Source organism: Salvelinus fontinalis, chromosome 3 (assembly GCF_029448725.1).
Source record: "Salvelinus fontinalis isolate EN_2023a chromosome 3, ASM2944872v1, whole genome shotgun sequence".
Classification (NCBI taxonomy): domain Eukaryota; kingdom Metazoa; phylum Chordata; class Actinopteri; order Salmoniformes; family Salmonidae; genus Salvelinus; species Salvelinus fontinalis.
The window spans coordinates 71521876-71538516 of record NC_074667.1 but is presented as its reverse complement, the minus strand read 5'-3'; the positions used below and the strand labels follow the sequence as shown (position 1 = coordinate 71538516).

The following is a 16641-nucleotide window of genomic DNA, read 5'->3' as shown; positions in this document are numbered from 1 at the left end:
AATGCCGAGGTTGTGAGTTCGAGCCTCACCAGGAGCAAGTTTGTTTCTTAACCTGTCTAGGATCAGCGTGCCGCTAGCGGCACTCCCCCCCCCCCCCCCCACTGAAAAACCAGTGCCGCGAAATTCAAAAAAAATATTTTTTTTAAATATTTAACTTTCACACATTAAAGTCCAATACAGCTAATGAAAGACACAGATCTTATGAATCCAGTCAACATTTCCGATTTTTAAAATGTTTTACAGGGAAGACACAATATGTAAAGATGTACATCTATTACCTAAAAACACATTAGCATATTCCACCATCTTTTATTTGTCCACCAACACCAGTAGCCATCACCAATTCGGCTAAACTAAGATATTTATAGCCTCTAACCAACAAAAAAACTCATTAGATGACAGTCTGATAACATATTTATGGTATGGGATAGGTTTTGTTAGAAAAAAGTGCATATTTCAGGTAGATGGCATAGTTTACAATTGCACCCACCATCACAAATGGACTAGAATAATTACAATGAGCAACGTGTTTACCTAACTACTAATCATCAAACATTTCGTAAAAATACACAGCATACACGAATCGAAAGACACAGATCCTGTGAATACAGACAATATTTCAGATTTTCTAAGTGTCTTACAGCGAAAACACAATAAATCGTTATATTAGCTTAGCACATAGCAATTAGCAGCCCAGCATTGATTCTAGCCAAAGTGAGCGATAAAAGTCAACATCGCCAAAAGATATTAATTTTTTCACTAACCTTCTCAGAATTCTTCCGATGACACTCCTGTAACATCACATTACAACATGCATATACAGTTTGATCGAAAATGTTTATATTTAGCCACCAAAATCATGGTTAGACAATGTGAAATGTAGACAAGCTGGTAAAGAAAACGTCCTTGCGCCACTTAGACAGTGATCTACTCTTATACATAAATACTCATAAACGTGACTAAAAAATATAGGGTGGACAGGGATTGATAGACAATTTAATTCTTAATACAATTGCGTTATTACATTTTTTAATTTATCCTTACTTTTCAATACAGTTTGCGCCAAGCGAAGCTACGTCAAAAAACATGGCGTCCTAAGCCACTAAAATGTTTCGACAGAAACACGATTTATCATAATAAAAATGTCCTACCTTGAGCTGTTCTTCCATCAGTATCTTGGGCAAAGGATCCTTTCTTGGGAGAAATCGTCTTTTGGTGGAAAGCTGTCCTCTTGCCATGTGGAAATGTCAACTACGTTCGGGATGAACTGAAAAGCGTTCCCAACTTTTCACATCGTTGCAAAAATAAATGTCCCAAAATCGCACTAAACGGATATAAATTGCTATAAAACGCTTTAAATTAACTACTTTGTGATGTTTGTAACTCCTATAACGAGTGAAAAGATGACCGGAGAAATATAACAGGCTAAACTAACGCTTGGAACAGGAGAGGGTCGGTGTCTTCCACGCGCGTTACGCAGCAAGAAAAGACTTGCTAGCTAAAGGTTTTTTTCATTTGTAGGGCCTGTGAACGAGCAATCGAGCCCGTTGGAATCGTCATCACGTAAAGGCATCCAGGGGAAGACGTAAGAAGTGTCCGTATAGTCATAGCAACGACAGTGCCCGTTTAAATGACTTCAGAAAAGTGGCCAACGTTTCTCAAATCTGACTCCATGTCAGGGAAATTGCTGTAGAATGGGCTCTGTTCCACTTAGAGACAAAATTTCAACTCCTATAGAAACTATAGACTGTTTTCTATCCAATAATAATAATAATATGCATATTGTACGATCAAGGATTTTGTGGGAAGCCGTTTAAAAAATTAGCCACATTAGCATAAATAGTCTAAACAGCGCCCCCATCCCCAACAGGTTAAACTTTCTGCCTGTCTATTTCTTGTCCAGAAAAGGAGCTTTTTTCACTCCATTTAGGAGGATGTTTTACAAGTAAATGGTATGTTATTTAGATAACAGGTTAGAGTGCCAGCACAGCAAGGATTCAAACCCATATTCTCCTGTATCACCAGCTAAGGCTGACAGGTTAGCAATGCAGGGTGGCAAGCCTGCTCGATATTCCAGGTGGATGGCTGTTTGCAAAGTGAGTTGGTGCTTCGACACAAAAATAAATACCCAATGTGTTTCTCAAAACTACGACTCTGAGATTAAGAGCCTCGTGCTCTACCGACTGAGGTAGCCAGACAGCTTAATTGTGGTACTGACTTGGACCGAAAATTGTGCAGCTAGTTTCTGCAAAAAATGGTGATCAAGTAGAGTTCTTTACATGGCTCCTGTGGCGCAATCGGTTAGCGCGTGGTACTTATACAGCAGTATGCAGCGAAGCAATGCCGAGGTTGTGAGTTCGAGCCTCACCAGGAGCAAGTTTGTTTCTTAAACTTTCTGCCTGTCTATTTCTTGTCCAGAAAAGGAGCTTTTTTCACTCGATTTAGGAGGATGTTTTACAAGTAAATGGTATGTTATTTAGATAACAGGTTAGAGTGCCAGCACAGCAAGGATTCAAACCCATATTCTCCTGTATCACCAGCTAAGGCTGACAGGTTAGCAATGCAGGGTGGCAAGCCTGCTCGAAAGTCCAGGTGGATGGCTGTTTGCAAAGTGGGTTGGTGCTTCGGCTCAAAAAGAAATACCCAAAGTGTTTCTCAAAACTACGACTCTGAGATTAAGAGCCTCGTGCTCTACCGACTGAGGTAGCCAGACAGCTCAATTGTGGTACTGACTTGGACCGAAAATTGTACAGCTAGTTTGTGCAAAAATTGGTGATCAAGTAGAGTGCTTTACACGGCTCCTGTGGTCCAAGTGGTTAGCGTGTGGTACTTATACAGCAGTATGCAGCGAAGCAATGCCGAGGTTGTGAGTTCGAGCCTCACCAGGAGCAAGTTTCTTTCTTAAACTTTCTGCCTGTCTATTTCTTGTCCAGAAAAGGAGCTTTTTTCACTCCATTTAGGAGGATGTTTTACAAGTAAATGGTATTTTATTTTGATAACAGCTTAGAGTGCCAGCACAGCAAGGATTCAAACCCATATTCTCCTGTATCCCCAGCTAAGGCTGACAGGTTAGCAATGCAGGGTGGCAAGCCTGCTCGAAAGTCCAGGTGGATGGCTGTTTGCAAAGTGGGTTGGTGCTTCGGCTCAAAAAGAAATACCCAAAGTGTTTCTCAAAACTACGACTCTGAGATTAAGAGCCTCGTGCTCTACCGACTGAGGTAGCCAGACAGCTCAATTGTGGTACTGACTTGGACCGAAAATTGTACAGCTAGTTTGTGCAAAAATTGGTGATCAAGTAGAGTGCTTTACACGGCTCCTGTGGTCCAATTGGTTAGCGCGTGGTACTAATACAGCAGTATGCAGCGAAGCAATGCCGAGGTTGTGAGTTCGAGCCTCACCAGGAGCAAGTTTTTTTCTTAAACTTTCTGCCTGTCTATTTCTTGTCCAGAAAAGGAGCTTTTTTCACTCCATTTAGGAGGATGTTTTACAAGTAAATGGTATGTTATTTAGATAACAGGTTAGAGTGCCAGCACAGCAAGGATTCAAACCCATATTCTCCTGTATCACCAGCTAAGGCTGACAGGTTAGCAATGCAGGGTGGCAAGCCTGCTCGAAAGTCCAGGTGGATGGCTGTTTGCAAAGTGGGTTGGTGCTTCGGCTCAAAAAGAAATACCCAAAGTGTTTCTCAAAACTACGACTCTGAGATTAAGAGCCTCGTGCTCTACCGACTGAGGTAGCCAGACAGCTCAATTGTGGTACTGACTTGGACCGAAAATTGTACAGCTAGTTTGTGCAAAAATTGGTGATCAAGTAGAGTGCTTTACACGGCTCCTGTGGTCCAAGTGGTTAGCGTGTGGTACTTATACAGCAGTATGCAGCGAAGCAATGCCGAGGTTGTGAGTTCGAGCCTCACCAGGAGCAAGTTTGTTTCTTAAACTTTCTGCCTGTCTATTTCTTGTCCAGAAAAGGAGCTTTTTTCACTCCATTTAGGAGGATGTTTTACAAGTAAATGGTATGTTATTTAGATAACAGGTTAGAGTGCCAGCACAGCAAGGATTCAAACCCATATTCTCCTGTATCACCAGCTAAGGCTGACAGGTTAGCAATGCAGGGTGGCAAGCCTGCTCGATATTCCAGGTGGATGGCTGTTTGCAAAGTGAGTTGGTGCTTCGACACAAAAATAAATACCCAATGTGTTTCTCAAAACTACGACTCTGAGATTAAGAGCCTCGTGCTCTACCGACTGAGGTAGCCAGACAGCTTAATTGTGGTACTGACTTGGACCGAAAATTGTGCAGCTAGTTTCTGCAAAAAATGGTGATCAAGTAGAGTTCTTTACATGGCTCCTGTGGCGCAATCGGTTAGCGCGTGGTACTTATACAGCAGTATGCAGCGAAGCAATGCCGAGGTTGTGAGTTCGAGCCTCACCAGGAGCAAGTTTGTTTCTTAAACTTTCTGCCTGTCTATTTCTTGTCCAGAAAAGGAGCTTTTTTCACTCCATTTAGGAGGATGTTTTACAAGTAAATGGTATGTTATTTAGATAACAGGTTAGAGTGCCAGCACAGCAAGGATTCAAACCCATATTCTCCTGTATCACCAGCTAAGGCTGACAGGTTAGCAATGCAGGGTGGCAAGCCTGCTCGAAAGTCCAGGTGGATGGCTGTTTGCAAAGTGGGTTGGTGCTTCGGCTCAAAAAGAAATACCCAAAGTGTTTCTCAAAACTACGACTCTGAGATTAAGAGCCTCGTGCTCTACCGACTGAGGTAGCCAGACAGCTCAATTGTGGTACTGACTTGGACCGAAAATTGTACAGCTAGTTTGTGCAAAAATTGGTGATCAAGTAGAGTGCTTTACACGGCTCCTGTGGTCCAATTGGTTAGCGCGTGGTACTAATACAGCAGTATGTAGCGAAGCAATGCCGAGGGTTGTGAGTTCGAGCCTCACCAGGAGCAAGTTTTTTTCTTAAACTTTCTGCCTGTCTATTTCTTGTCCAGAAAAGGAGCTTTTTTCACTCTATTTAGGAGGATGTTTTACAAGTAAATGGTATGTTATTTAGATAACAGGTTAGAGTGCCAGCACAGCAAGGATTCAAACCCATATTCTCCTGTATCACCAGCTAAGGCTGACAGGTTAGCAATGCAGGGTGGCAAGCCTGCTCGATATTCCAGGTGGATGGCTGTTTGCAAAGTGAGTTGGTGCTTCGACACAAAAATAAATACCCAATGTGTTTCTCAAAACTACGACTCTGAGATTAAGAGCCTCGTGCTCTACCGACTGAGGTAGCCAGACAGCTTAATTGTGGTACTGACTTGGACCGAAAATTGTGCAGCTAGTTTCTGCAAAAAATGGTGATCAAGTAGAGTTCTTTACATGGCTCCTGTGGCGCAATCGGTTAGCGCGTGGTACTTATACAGCAGTATGCAGCGAAGCAATGCCGAGGTTGTGAGTTCGAGCCTCACCAGGAGCAAGTTTCTTTCTTAAACTTTCTGCCTGTCTATTTCTTGTCCAGAAAAGGAGCTTTTTTCACTCCATTTAGGAGGATGTTTTACAAGTAAATGGTATTTTATTTTGATAACAGCTTAGAGTGCCAGCACAGCAAGGATTCAAACCCATATTCTCCTGTATCACCAGCTAAGGCTGACAGGTTAGCAATGCAGGGTGGCAAGCCTGCTCGAAAGTCCAGGTGGATGGCTGTTTGCAAAGTGGGTTGGTGCTTCGGCTCAAAAAGAAATACCCAAAGTGTTTCTCAAAACTACGACTCTGAGATTAAGAGCCTCGTGCTCTACCGACTGAGGTAGCCAGACAGCTCAATTGTGGTACTGACTTGGACCCAAAATTGTACAGCTAGTTTGTGCAAAAATTGGTGATCAAGTAGAGTGCTTTACACGGCTCCTGTGGTCCAAGTGGTTAGCGTGTGGTACTTATACAGCAGTATGCAGCGAAGCAATGCCGAGGTTGTGAGTTCGAGCCTCACCAGGCGCAAGTTTCTTTCTTAAACTTTCTGCCTGTCTATTTCTTGTCCAGAAAAGGAGCTTTTTTCACTCCATTTAGGAGGATGCTTTACAAGTAAATGGTATTTTATTTTGATAACAGCTTAGAGTGCCAGCACAGCAAGGATTCAAACCCATATTCTCCTGTATCACCAGCTAAGGCTGACAGGTTAGCAATGCAGGGTGGCAAGCCTGCTCGAAAGTCCAGGTGGATGGCTGTTTGCAAAGTGGGTTGGTGCTTCGGCTCAAAAAGAAATACCCAAAGTGTTTCTCAAAACTACGACTCTGAGATTAAGAGCCTCGTGCTCTACCGACTGAGGTAGCCAGACAGCTCAATTGTGGTACTGACTTGGACCGAAAATTGTACAGCTAGTTTGTGCAAAAATTGGTGATCAAGTAGAGTGCTTTACACGGCTCCTGTGGTCCAATTGGTTAGCGCGTGGTACTAATACAGCAGTATGCAGCGAAGCAATGCCGAGGTTGTGAGTTCGAGCCTCACCAGGAGCAAATTTTTTTCTTAAACTTTCTGCCTGTCTATTTCTTGTCCAGAAAAGGAGCTTTTTTCACTCCATTTAGGAGGATGTTTTACAAGTAAATGGTATGTTATTTAGATAACAGGTTAGAGTGCCAGCACAGCAAGGATTCAAACCCATATTCTCCTGTATCACCAGCTAAGGCTGACAGGTTAGCAATGCAGGGTGGCAAGCCTGCTCGATATTCCAGGTGGATGGCTGTTTGCAAAGTGAGTTGGTGCTTCGACACAAAAATAAATACCCAATGTGTTTCTCAAAACTACGACTCTGAGATTAAGAGCCTCGTGCTCTACCGACTGAGGTAGCCAGACAGCTTAATTGTGGTACTGACTTGGACCGAAAATTGTGCAGCTAGTTTCTGCAAAAAATGGTGATCAAGTAGAGTTCTTTACATGGCTCCTGTGGCGCAATCGGTTAGCGCGTGGTACTTATACAGCAGTATGCAGCGAAGCAATGCCGAGGTTGTGAGTTCGAGCCTCACCAGGAGCAAGTTTGTTTCTTAAACTTTCTGCCTGTCTATTTCTTGTCCAGAAAAGGAGCTTTTTTCACTCGATTTAGGAGGATGTTTTACAAGTAAATGGTATGTTATTTAGATAACAGGTTAGAGTGCCAGCACAGCAAGGATTCAAACCCATATTCTCCTGTATCACCAGCTAAGGCTGACAGGTTAGCAATGCAGGGTGGCAAGCCTGCTCGAAAGTCCAGGTGGATGGCTGTTTGCAAAGTGGGTTGGTGCTTCGGCTCAAAAAGAAATACCCAAAGTGTTTCTCAAAACTACGACTCTGAGATTAAGAGCCTCGTGCTCTACCGACTGAGGTAGCCAGACAGCTCAATTGTGGTACTGACTTGGACCGAAAATTGTACAGCTAGTTTGTGCAAAAATTGGTGATCAAGTAGAGTGCTTTACACGGCTCCTGTGGTCCAAGTGGTTAGCGTGTGGTACTTATACAGCAGTATGCAGCGAAGCAATGCCGAGGTTGTGAGTTCGAGCCTCACCAGGAGCAAGTTTGTTTCTTAAACTTTCTGCCTGTCTATTTCTTGTCCAGAAAAGGAGCTTTTTTCACTCCATTTAGGAGGATGTTTTACAAGTAAATGGTATGTTATTTAGATAACAGGTTAGAGTGCCAGCACAGCAAGGATTCAAACCCATATTCTCCTGTATCACCAGCTAAGGCTGACAGGTTAGCAATGCAGGGTGGCAAGCCTGCTCGAAAGTCCAGGTGGATGGCTGTTTGCAAAGTGGGTTGGTGCTTCGGCTCAAAAAGAAATACCCAAAGTGTTTCTCAAAACTACGACTCTAAGATTAAGAGCCTCGTGCTCTACCGACTGAGGTAGACAGACAGCTCAATTGTGGTACTGACTTGGACCGAAAATTGTACAGCTAGTTTGTGCAAAAATTGGTGATCAAGTAGAGTGCTTTACACGGCTCCTGTGGTCCAAGTGGTTAGCGTGCGGTACTTATACAGCAGTATGCAGCGAAGCAATGCCGAGGTTGTGAGTTCGAGCCTCACCAGGAGCAAGTTTCTTTCTTAAACTTTCTGCCTGTCTATTTCTTGTCCAGAAAAGGAGCTTTTTTCACTCCATTTAGGAGGATGTTTTACAAGTAAATGGTATTTTATTTTGATAACAGCTTAGAGTGCCAGCACAGCAAGGATTCAAACCCATATTCTCCTGTATCACCAGCTAAGGCTGACAGGTTAGCAATGCAGGGTGGCAAGCCTGCTCGAAAGTCCAGGTGGATGGCTGTTTGCAAAGTGAGTTGGTGCTTCGGCTCAAAAAGAAATACCCAAAGTGTTTCTCAAAACTACGACTCTGAGATTAAGAGCCTCGTGCTCTACCGACTGAGGTAGCCAGACAGCTCAATTGTGGTACTGACTTGGACCGAAAATTGTGCAGCTAGTTTGTGCAAAAATTGGTGATCAAGTAGAGTGCTTTACTTGGCTCCTGTGGCGCAATCGGTAGGCGCGTGGTACTTATACAGCAGTATGCAGCGAAGCAATGCCGAGGTTGTGAGTTCGAGCCTCACCAGGAGCAAGTTTGTTTCTTAAACTTTCTGCCTGTCTATTTCTTGTCCAGAAAATGAGCTTTTTTCACTCCATTTAGGAGGATGTTTTACAAGTAAATGGTATTTTATTTTGATAACAGCTTAGAGTGCCAGCACAGCAAGGATTCAAACCCATATTCTCCTGTATCACCAGCTAAGGCTGATAGGTTAGAAATGCAGGGTGGCAAGCCTGCTCGAAAGTCCAGGTGGATGGCTGTTTGCAAAGTGAGTTGGTGCTTCGACACAAAAATAAATACCCAATGTGTTTCTCAAAACTTTGACTCTGAGATTAAGAACCTCGTGCTCTACCGACTGAGGTAGCCAGACAGGTCAATTTTGGTACTGACTTGGACCGAAAATTGTACAGCTATTTTTTTGCAAAAATTGGTGATCAGGTAGAGGGCTTTGCATGGCCCCTGTGGCGCAATCGGTTATCGCATGGTACTGATACAGCAGTATGCAGCGAAGCAATGCCCAGGTTGTGAGTTCGAGCCTCACCACGAGCAAGTTTGTTTCTTAAACTTTCTGCCTGTAAATTTCTTGTCCAGAAAAGGAGCTTTTTTCACTCCATTTAGGAGGATGTTTTACAAGTAAATGGTATGTTATTTAGATAACAGGTTAGAGTGCCAGCACAGCAAGGATTCAAACCCATATTCTCCTGTATCACCAGCTAAGGCTGACAAGTTAGCAATGCAGGGTGGCAAGCCTGCTCGAAAGTCCAGGTGGATGGCTGTTTGCAAAGTGAGTTGGTGCTTCGGGTCAAAAAGAAATACCCAAAGTGTTTCTCAAAACTACGACTCTGAGATTAAGAGCCTCATGCTCTACCGACTGAGGTAGCCAGACAGCTCAATTGTGGTACTGACTTGGACTGAAAATTTTACAGCTAGTTTGTGCAAAAATTGGTGATCAGGTAGAGTGCTTTGCTTGGCTCCTGTGGTGCAATCGGTTAGCGCGTGGCGCTTATACAGCAGTATGCAGCGAAGCAATGCCTAGGTTATGAGTTCGAGCCTCACCGGGAGCGAGTTTGTTTCTTAAACTTTCTGCCTGTCTATTTCTTGTCCAGAAAAGGAGCTTATATCACTCCATTAAGGAGGACGTTTTACAAGTAAATGGTATGTTATTGGGATAACAGGTTAGAGTGCCAGCACAGCAAGGATTCAAACCCATATTCTCCTGTATCACCAGCTAAGCCTGACAAGTTAGCAATGCAGGGTGGCAAGCCTGCTCGAAAGTCCAGGTGGATGGCTGTTTGCAAAGTGAGTTGGTGCTTCGGCTCAAAAAGAAATACCCAAAGTGTTTCTCAAAACTACGACTCTGAGATTAAGAGCCTCTGCTTCTACCGACTTGAGGTAGCCAGACAGCTCAATTGTGGTACAGACTTGGACCGAAAATTGTACAGCTAGTTTGTGCAAAAATTGGTGATCAGGTAGAGTGCTTTGCATGGCTCCTATGGCGCAATCGGTTAGCGCGTGGTACTTATACAGCAGTATGCAGCGAGGCAATGCTGAGGTTGTGAGTTCGAGCCTCACCAGGAGCAAGTTTCTTTCTTAAACTTTCTGCCTTTCAATTTCTTGTCCAGAAAAGTAGCTTATTTCACTCCATTTAGGAGGATTATTTACAAGTAAATGGTATGTTATTTAGATAACATCTTAGAGTGCCAGCACAGCAAGGATTCAAACCCATATTCTCCTGTATCACCAGCTAAGGCTGACAAGTTAGCAATGCAGGGTGGCAAGCCTGCTCGAAAGTCAGGGTGGATGGCTGTTTGCAAAGTGAGTTGGTGCTTCGACACAAAAATAAATACCCAATGTGTTTCTCAAAACTACGACTCTGAGATTAAGAGCCTCGTGCTCTACCGACTGAGGTAGCCAGACAGCTCAATTGTGGTACTGACTTGGACCGAAAATTGTACAGCTAGTTTGTGCAAAAATTGGTGATCAGGTAGAGTGCTTTGCATGGCTCCTGTGGCGCAATCGGTTAGCGCGTGGTACTTATACAGCAGTATGCAGCGAAGCAATGCCTAGGTTATGAGTTCGAGCCTCACCAGGAGCAAGTTTTTTTCTTAAACTTTCTGCCTGTCTATTTCTTGTCCAGAAAAGGAGCTTATATCACTCCATTTAGGAGGACGTTTTACAAGTAAATGGTATGTTATTGGGATAACAGGTTAGAGTGCCAGCACAGCAAGGATTCAAACCCATGTTCTCCTGTATCACCAGCTAAGCCTGACAAGTTAGCAATGCAGGGTGGCAAGCCTGCTCGAAAGTCCAGGTGGATGGCTGTTTGCAAAGTGAGTTGGTGCTTCGGCTCAAAAAGAAATACCCAAAGTGTTTCTCAAAACTACGACTCTGAGATTAAGTGCCTCTATGCTCTACCGCTTGAGGTAGCCATACAGCATACAGCTCAATTGTGGTACTGACTTGGACCGAAAATTGTACAGCTAGTTTGTGCAAAATTTGGTGATCAGGTAGAGTGCTTTGCATGGCTCCTGTGGCGCAATCGGTTAGCGCGTGGTACTTATACAGCAGTATGCAGTGAGGCAATGCCGAGGTTGTGAGTTCGAGCCTCACCAGGAGCAAGTTTGTTTCTTAAACTTTCTGCCTGTCTATTTCTTGTCCAGAAAAGGAGCTTATTTCACTCCATTTAGGAGGATGTTTTACAAGTAAATGGTATGTTATTTAGATAACAGGTTAGAGTGCCAGCACAGCAAGGATTCAAACCCATATTCTCCTGTATCACCAGCTAAGGCTGACAGGTTAGCAATGCAGGGTGGCAAGCCTGCTCGAAAGTCCAGGTGGATGGCTGTTTGCAAAGTGAGTTGGTGCTTCGACACAAAAATAAATACCCAATGTGTTTCTCAAAACTACGACTCTGAGATTAAGAGCCTCGTGCTCTACCGACTGAGGTAGCCAGACAGCTCAATTGTGGTACTGACTTGGACCGAAAATTGTACAGCTAGTTTGTGCAAAAATTGGTGATCAGGTAGAGTGCTTTGCATGGCTCCTGTGGCGCAATCGGTTAGCGTGTGGTACTTATACAGCAGTATGCAGCGAAGCAATGCCGAGGTTGTGAGTTCGAGCCTCACCAGGAGCAAGTTTCTTTCTTAAACTTTCTGCCTGTCTATTTCTTGTCCAGAAAAGGAGCTTTTTTCACTCCATTTAGGAGGATGTTTTACAAGTAAATGGTATGTTATTTAGATAACAGGTTAGAGTGCCAGCACAGCAAGGATTCAAACCCATATTCTCCTGTATCACCAGCTAAGGCTGACAAGTTAGCAATGCAGGGTGGCAAGCCTGCTCGAAAGTCCAGGTGGATGGCTGTTTGCAAAGTGAGTTGGTGCTTCGGCTCAAAAAGAAATACCCAAAGTGTTTCTCAAAACTACGACTCTGAGATTAAGAGCCTCGTGCTCTACCGACTGAGGTAGCCAGACAGCTCAATTGTGGTACTGACTTGGACCGAAAATTTTACAGCTAGTTTGTGCAAAAATTGGTGATCAGGTAGAGTGCTTTGCTTGGCTCCTGTGGTGCAATCGGTTAGCGCGTGGTACTTATACAGCAGTATGCAGCGAAGCAATGCCTAGGTTATGAGTTCGAGCCTCACCGGGAGCGAGTTTGTTTCTTAAACTTTCTGCCTGTCTATTTCTTGTCCAGAAAAGGAGCTTATATCACTCCATTTAGGAGGACGTTTTACAAGTAAATGGTATGTTATTTAGATAACAGGTTAGAGTGCCAGCACAGCAAGGATTCAAACCCATATTCTCCTGTATCACCAGCTAAGGCTGACAGGTTAGCAATGCAGGGTGGCAAGCCTGCTCGAAAGTCCAGGTGGATGGCTGTTTGCAAAGTGAGTTGGTGCTTCGGCTCAAAAAGAAATACCCAAAGTGTTTCTCAAAACTACGACTCTGAGATTAAGAGCCTCGTGCTCTACCGACTGAGGTAGCCAGACAGCTCAATTGTGGTACTGACTTGGACCGAAAATTGTACAGCTAGTTTGTGCAAAAATTGGTGATCAGGTAGAGTGCTTTGCATGGCTCCTGTGGCGCAATCAGTTCGCGTGTGGTACTTATACAGCAGTATGCAGCGAAGCAATGCCGAGGTTGTGAGTTCGAGCCTCACCAGGAGCAAGTTTCTTTCTTAAACTTTCTGCCTGTCTATTTCTTGTCCAGAAAAGGAGCTTTTTTCACTCCATTTAGGAGGATGTTTTACAAGTAAATGGTATGTTATTTAGATAACAGGTTAGAGTGCCAGCACAGCAAGGATTCAAACCCATATTCTCCTGTATCACCAGCTAAGGCTGACAGGTTAGCAATGCAGGGTGGCAAGCCTGCTCGAAAGTCCAGGTGGATGGCTGTTTGCAAAGTGAGTTGGTGCTTCGGCTCAAAAAGAAATACCCAAAGTGTTTCTCAAAACTACGACTCTGAGATTAAGAGCCTCGTGCTCTACCGACTGAGGTAGCCAGACAGCTCAATTGTGGTACTGACTTGGACCGAAAATTGTACAGCTAGTTTGTGCAAAAATTGGTGATCAGGTAGAGTGCTTTGCATGGCTCCTGTGGCGCAATCGGTTAGCGCGTGGTACTTATACAGCAGTATGCAGCGAAGCAATGCCGAGGTTGTGAGTTCGAGCCTCACCAGGAGCAAGTTTCTTTCTTAAACTTTCTGCCTGTCTATTTCTTGTCCAGAAAAGGAGCTTTTTTCACTCCATTTAGGAGGATGTTTTACAAGTAAATGGTATGTTATTTAGATAACAGGTTAGAGTGCCAGCACAGCAAGGATTCAAACCCATATTCTCCTGTATCACCAGCTAAGGCTGACAGGTTAGCAATGCAGGGTGGCAAGCCTGCTCGAAAGTCCAGGTGGATGGCTGTTTGCAAAGTGAGTTGGTGCTTCGGCTCAAAAAGAAATACCCAATGTGTTTCTCAAAACTACGACTCTGAGATTAAGAGCCTCGTGCTCTACCGACTGAGGTAGCCAGACAGCTCAATTGTGGTACTGACTTGGACCGAAAATCGTACAGCTAGTTTGTGCAAAAATTGGTGATCAGGTAGAGTGCTTTGCATGGTTCCTGTGGCGCAATCGGTTAGCGTGTGGTACTTATACAGCAGTATGCAGCGAAGCAATGCCGAGGTTGTGAGTTCGAGCCTCACCAGGAGCAAGTTTGTTTCTTAAACTTTCTGCCTGTCTATTTCTTGTCCAGAAAAGGAGCTTTTTTCACTCCATTTAGGAGGATGTTTTACAAGTAAATGGTATGTTATTTAGATAACAGGTTAGAGTGCCAGCACAGCAAGGATTCAAACCCATATTCTCCTGTATCACCAGCTAAGGCTGACAGGTTAGCAATGCAGGGTGGCAAGCCTGCTCGAAAGTCCAGGTGGATGGCTGTTTGCAAAGTGAGTTGGTGCTTCGACACAAAAAGAAATACCCAAAGTGTTTCTCAAAACTACGACTCTGAGATTAAGAGCCTCGTGCTCTACCGACTGAGGTAGCCAGACAGCTCAATTGTGGTACTGACTTGGACCGAAAATTGTACAGCTAGTTTGTGCAAAAATTGGTGATCAGGTAGAGTGCTTTGCATGGCTCCTGTGGTGCAATCTGTTAGCGCGTGGTACTTATACAGCAGTATGCAGCAAAGCAATGCCGAGGTTGTGAGTTCGAGCCTCACCAGGAGCAAGTTTGTTTCTTAAACTTTCTGCCTGTCTATTTCTTGTCCAGAAAAGGAGCTTTTTTCACTCCATTTAGGAGGATGTTTTACAAGTAAATGGTATGTTATTTAGATAACAGGTTAGAGTGCCAGCACAGCAAGGATTCAAACCCATATTCTCCTGTATCACCAGCTAAGGCTGACAGGTTAGCAATGCAGGGTGGCAAGCCTGCTCGATATTCCAGGTGGATGGCTGTTTGCAAAGTGAGTTGGTGCTTCGACACAAAAATAAATACCCAATGTGTTTCTCAAAACTACGACTCTGAGATTAAGAGCCTCGTGCTCTACCGACTGAGGTAGCCAGACAGCTTAATTGTGGTACTGACTTGGACCGAAAATTGTGCAGCTAGTTTCTGCAAAAATTGGTGATCAAGTAGAGTTCTTTACATGGCTCCTGTGGCGCAATCGGTTAGCGCGTGGTACTTATACAGCAGTATGCAGCGAAGCAATGCCGAGGTTGTGAGTTCGACCCTCACCAGTAGCAAATTTTTTTCTTAAACATTCTGCCTGTCTATTTCTTGTCCAGAAAAGGAGCTTATTTCACTCCATTTAGGAGGATGTTTTACAAGTAAATGGTATGTTATTTAGATAACAGGTTAGAGTGCCAGCACAGCAAGGATTCAAACCCATATTCTCCTGTATCACCAGCTAAGGCTGACAGGTTAGCAATGCAGGGTGGCAAGCCTGCTCGAAAGTCCAGGTGGATGGCTGTTTGCAAAGTGGGTTGGTGCTTCGGCTCAAAAAGAAATACCCAAAGTGTTTCTCAAAACTACGACTCTGAGATTAAGAGCCTCGTGCTCTACCGACTGAGGTAGCCAGACAGCTCAATTGTGGTACTGACTTGGACCGAAAATTGTACAGCTAGTTTGTGCAAAAATTGGTGATCAAGTAGAGTGCTTTACACGGCTCCTGTGGTCCAAGTGGTTAGCGTGTGGTACTTATACAGCAGTATGCAGCGAAGCAATGCCGAGGTTGTGAGTTCGAGCCTCACCAGGAGCAAGTTTCTTTCTGCCTGTCTATTTCTTGTCCAGAAAAGGAGCTTTTTTCACTCCATTTAGGAGGATGTTTTACAAGTAAATGGTATTTTATTTTGATAACAGCTTAGAGTGCCAGCACAGCAAGGATTCAAACACATATTCTCCTGTATCACCAGCTAAGGCTGACAGGTTAGAAATGCAGGGTGGCAAGCCTGCTCGAAAGTCCAGGTGGATGGCTGTTTGCAAAGTGAGTTGGTGCTTCGACACAAAAATAAATACACTATGTGTTTCTCAAAACTAAGACTCTGAGATTAAGAGCCTCGTGCTCTACCGACTGAGGTAGCCAGACAGCTCAATTGTGGTACTGACTTGGACTGAAAATTGTACAGCTAGTTTATGCAAAAATTGGTGATCAGGTAGAGTGCTTTGCATGGCTCTTGTGGCGCAATCGGTTAGCGCGTGCTACTTATACAGCAGTATGCAGCGAAGCAATGCCGAGGTTGTGAGTTCGAGCCTCACCAGGAGCAAGTTTGTTTCTTAAACTTTCTGCCTGTCTATTTCTTGTCCAGAAAAGGAGCTTTTTTCACTCCATTTAGGAGGATGTTTTACAAGTAAATGGTATGTTATTTAGATAACAGGTTAGAGTGCCAGCACAGCAAGGATTCAAACCCATATTCTCCTGTATCACCAGCTAAGGCTGACAGGTTAGCAATGCAGGGTGGCAAGCCTGCTCGAAAGTCCAGGTGGATGGCTGTTTGCAAAGTGGGTTGGTGCTTCGGCTCAAAAAGAAATACCCAAAGTGTTTCTCAAAACTACGACTCTGAGATTAAGAGCCTCGTGCTCTACCGACTGAGGTAGCCAGACAGCTCAATTGTGGTACTGACTTGGACCGAAAATTGTACAGCTAGTTTGTGCAAAAATTGGTGATCAAGTAGAGTGCTTTACACGGCTCCTGTGGTCCAAGTGGTTAGCGTGTGGTACTTATACAGCAGTATGCAGCGAAGCAATGCCGAGGTTGTGAGTTCGAGCCTCACCAGGAGCAAGTTTCTTTCTTAAACTTTCTGCCTGTCTATTTCTTGTCCAGAAAAGGAGCTTTTTTCACTCCATTTAGGAGGATGTTTTACAAGTAAATGGTATGTTATTTTGATAACAGCTTAGAGTGCCAGCACAGCAAGGATTCAAACCCATATTCTCCTGTATCACCAGCTAAGGCTGACAGGTTAGCAATGCAGGGTGGCAAGCCTGCTCGAAAGTCCAGGTGGATGGCTGTTTGCAAAGTGGGTTGGTGCTTCGGCTCAAAAAGAAATACCCAAAGTGTTTCTCAAAACTACGACTCTGAGATTAAGAGCCTCGTGCTCTACCGACTGAGGTAGCCAGACAGCTCAATTGTGGTACTGACTT

At 44.1% G+C, this 16641-nt stretch overlaps 14 non-coding genes across 14 annotated transcripts; all 14 read left to right on the top strand.

Moving 5' to 3' along the window:
• Window positions 1-2282: 2282 nt before the first annotated feature.
• trnai-uau (transfer RNA isoleucine (anticodon UAU)) lies at window positions 2283-2376 on the top strand. The gene is made up of 2 exons: window positions 2283-2320; window positions 2341-2376. It is a non-coding gene; the product is annotated as a tRNA-Ile (tRNA).
• Window positions 2377-4342: 1966 nt separating this feature from the next.
• Window positions 4343-4436, top strand: trnai-uau (transfer RNA isoleucine (anticodon UAU)). Its single transcript has 2 exons — window positions 4343-4380; window positions 4401-4436. It is a non-coding gene; the product is annotated as a tRNA-Ile (tRNA).
• A 937-nt stretch (window positions 4437-5373) lies between these two features.
• Window positions 5374-5467, top strand: trnai-uau (transfer RNA isoleucine (anticodon UAU)). The gene is made up of 2 exons: window positions 5374-5411; window positions 5432-5467. It is a non-coding gene; the product is annotated as a tRNA-Ile (tRNA).
• Window positions 5468-6918: 1451 nt separating this feature from the next.
• Window positions 6919-7012, top strand: trnai-uau (transfer RNA isoleucine (anticodon UAU)). Its single transcript has 2 exons — window positions 6919-6956; window positions 6977-7012. It is a non-coding gene; the product is annotated as a tRNA-Ile (tRNA).
• A 1451-nt stretch (window positions 7013-8463) lies between these two features.
• Window positions 8464-8557, top strand: trnai-uau (transfer RNA isoleucine (anticodon UAU)). The gene is made up of 2 exons: window positions 8464-8501; window positions 8522-8557. It is a non-coding gene; the product is annotated as a tRNA-Ile (tRNA).
• A 1453-nt stretch (window positions 8558-10010) lies between these two features.
• On the top strand, window positions 10011-10104 carry trnai-uau (transfer RNA isoleucine (anticodon UAU)). Its single transcript has 2 exons — window positions 10011-10048; window positions 10069-10104. It is a non-coding gene; the product is annotated as a tRNA-Ile (tRNA).
• A 421-nt stretch (window positions 10105-10525) lies between these two features.
• trnai-uau (transfer RNA isoleucine (anticodon UAU)) lies at window positions 10526-10619 on the top strand. The gene is made up of 2 exons: window positions 10526-10563; window positions 10584-10619. It is a non-coding gene; the product is annotated as a tRNA-Ile (tRNA).
• Window positions 10620-11048: 429 nt separating this feature from the next.
• trnai-uau (transfer RNA isoleucine (anticodon UAU)) lies at window positions 11049-11142 on the top strand. Its single transcript has 2 exons — window positions 11049-11086; window positions 11107-11142. It is a non-coding gene; the product is annotated as a tRNA-Ile (tRNA).
• Window positions 11143-11563: 421 nt separating this feature from the next.
• trnai-uau (transfer RNA isoleucine (anticodon UAU)) lies at window positions 11564-11657 on the top strand. Its single transcript has 2 exons — window positions 11564-11601; window positions 11622-11657. It is a non-coding gene; the product is annotated as a tRNA-Ile (tRNA).
• Window positions 11658-13108: 1451 nt separating this feature from the next.
• trnai-uau (transfer RNA isoleucine (anticodon UAU)) lies at window positions 13109-13202 on the top strand. The gene is made up of 2 exons: window positions 13109-13146; window positions 13167-13202. It is a non-coding gene; the product is annotated as a tRNA-Ile (tRNA).
• Window positions 13203-13623: 421 nt separating this feature from the next.
• On the top strand, window positions 13624-13717 carry trnai-uau (transfer RNA isoleucine (anticodon UAU)). Its single transcript has 2 exons — window positions 13624-13661; window positions 13682-13717. It is a non-coding gene; the product is annotated as a tRNA-Ile (tRNA).
• A 421-nt stretch (window positions 13718-14138) lies between these two features.
• trnai-uau (transfer RNA isoleucine (anticodon UAU)) lies at window positions 14139-14232 on the top strand. The gene is made up of 2 exons: window positions 14139-14176; window positions 14197-14232. It is a non-coding gene; the product is annotated as a tRNA-Ile (tRNA).
• Window positions 14233-14653: 421 nt separating this feature from the next.
• Window positions 14654-14747, top strand: trnai-uau (transfer RNA isoleucine (anticodon UAU)). The gene is made up of 2 exons: window positions 14654-14691; window positions 14712-14747. It is a non-coding gene; the product is annotated as a tRNA-Ile (tRNA).
• Window positions 14748-15673: 926 nt separating this feature from the next.
• Window positions 15674-15767, top strand: trnai-uau (transfer RNA isoleucine (anticodon UAU)). Its single transcript has 2 exons — window positions 15674-15711; window positions 15732-15767. It is a non-coding gene; the product is annotated as a tRNA-Ile (tRNA).
• The last annotated feature ends 874 nt before the right edge of the window (window positions 15768-16641 follow it).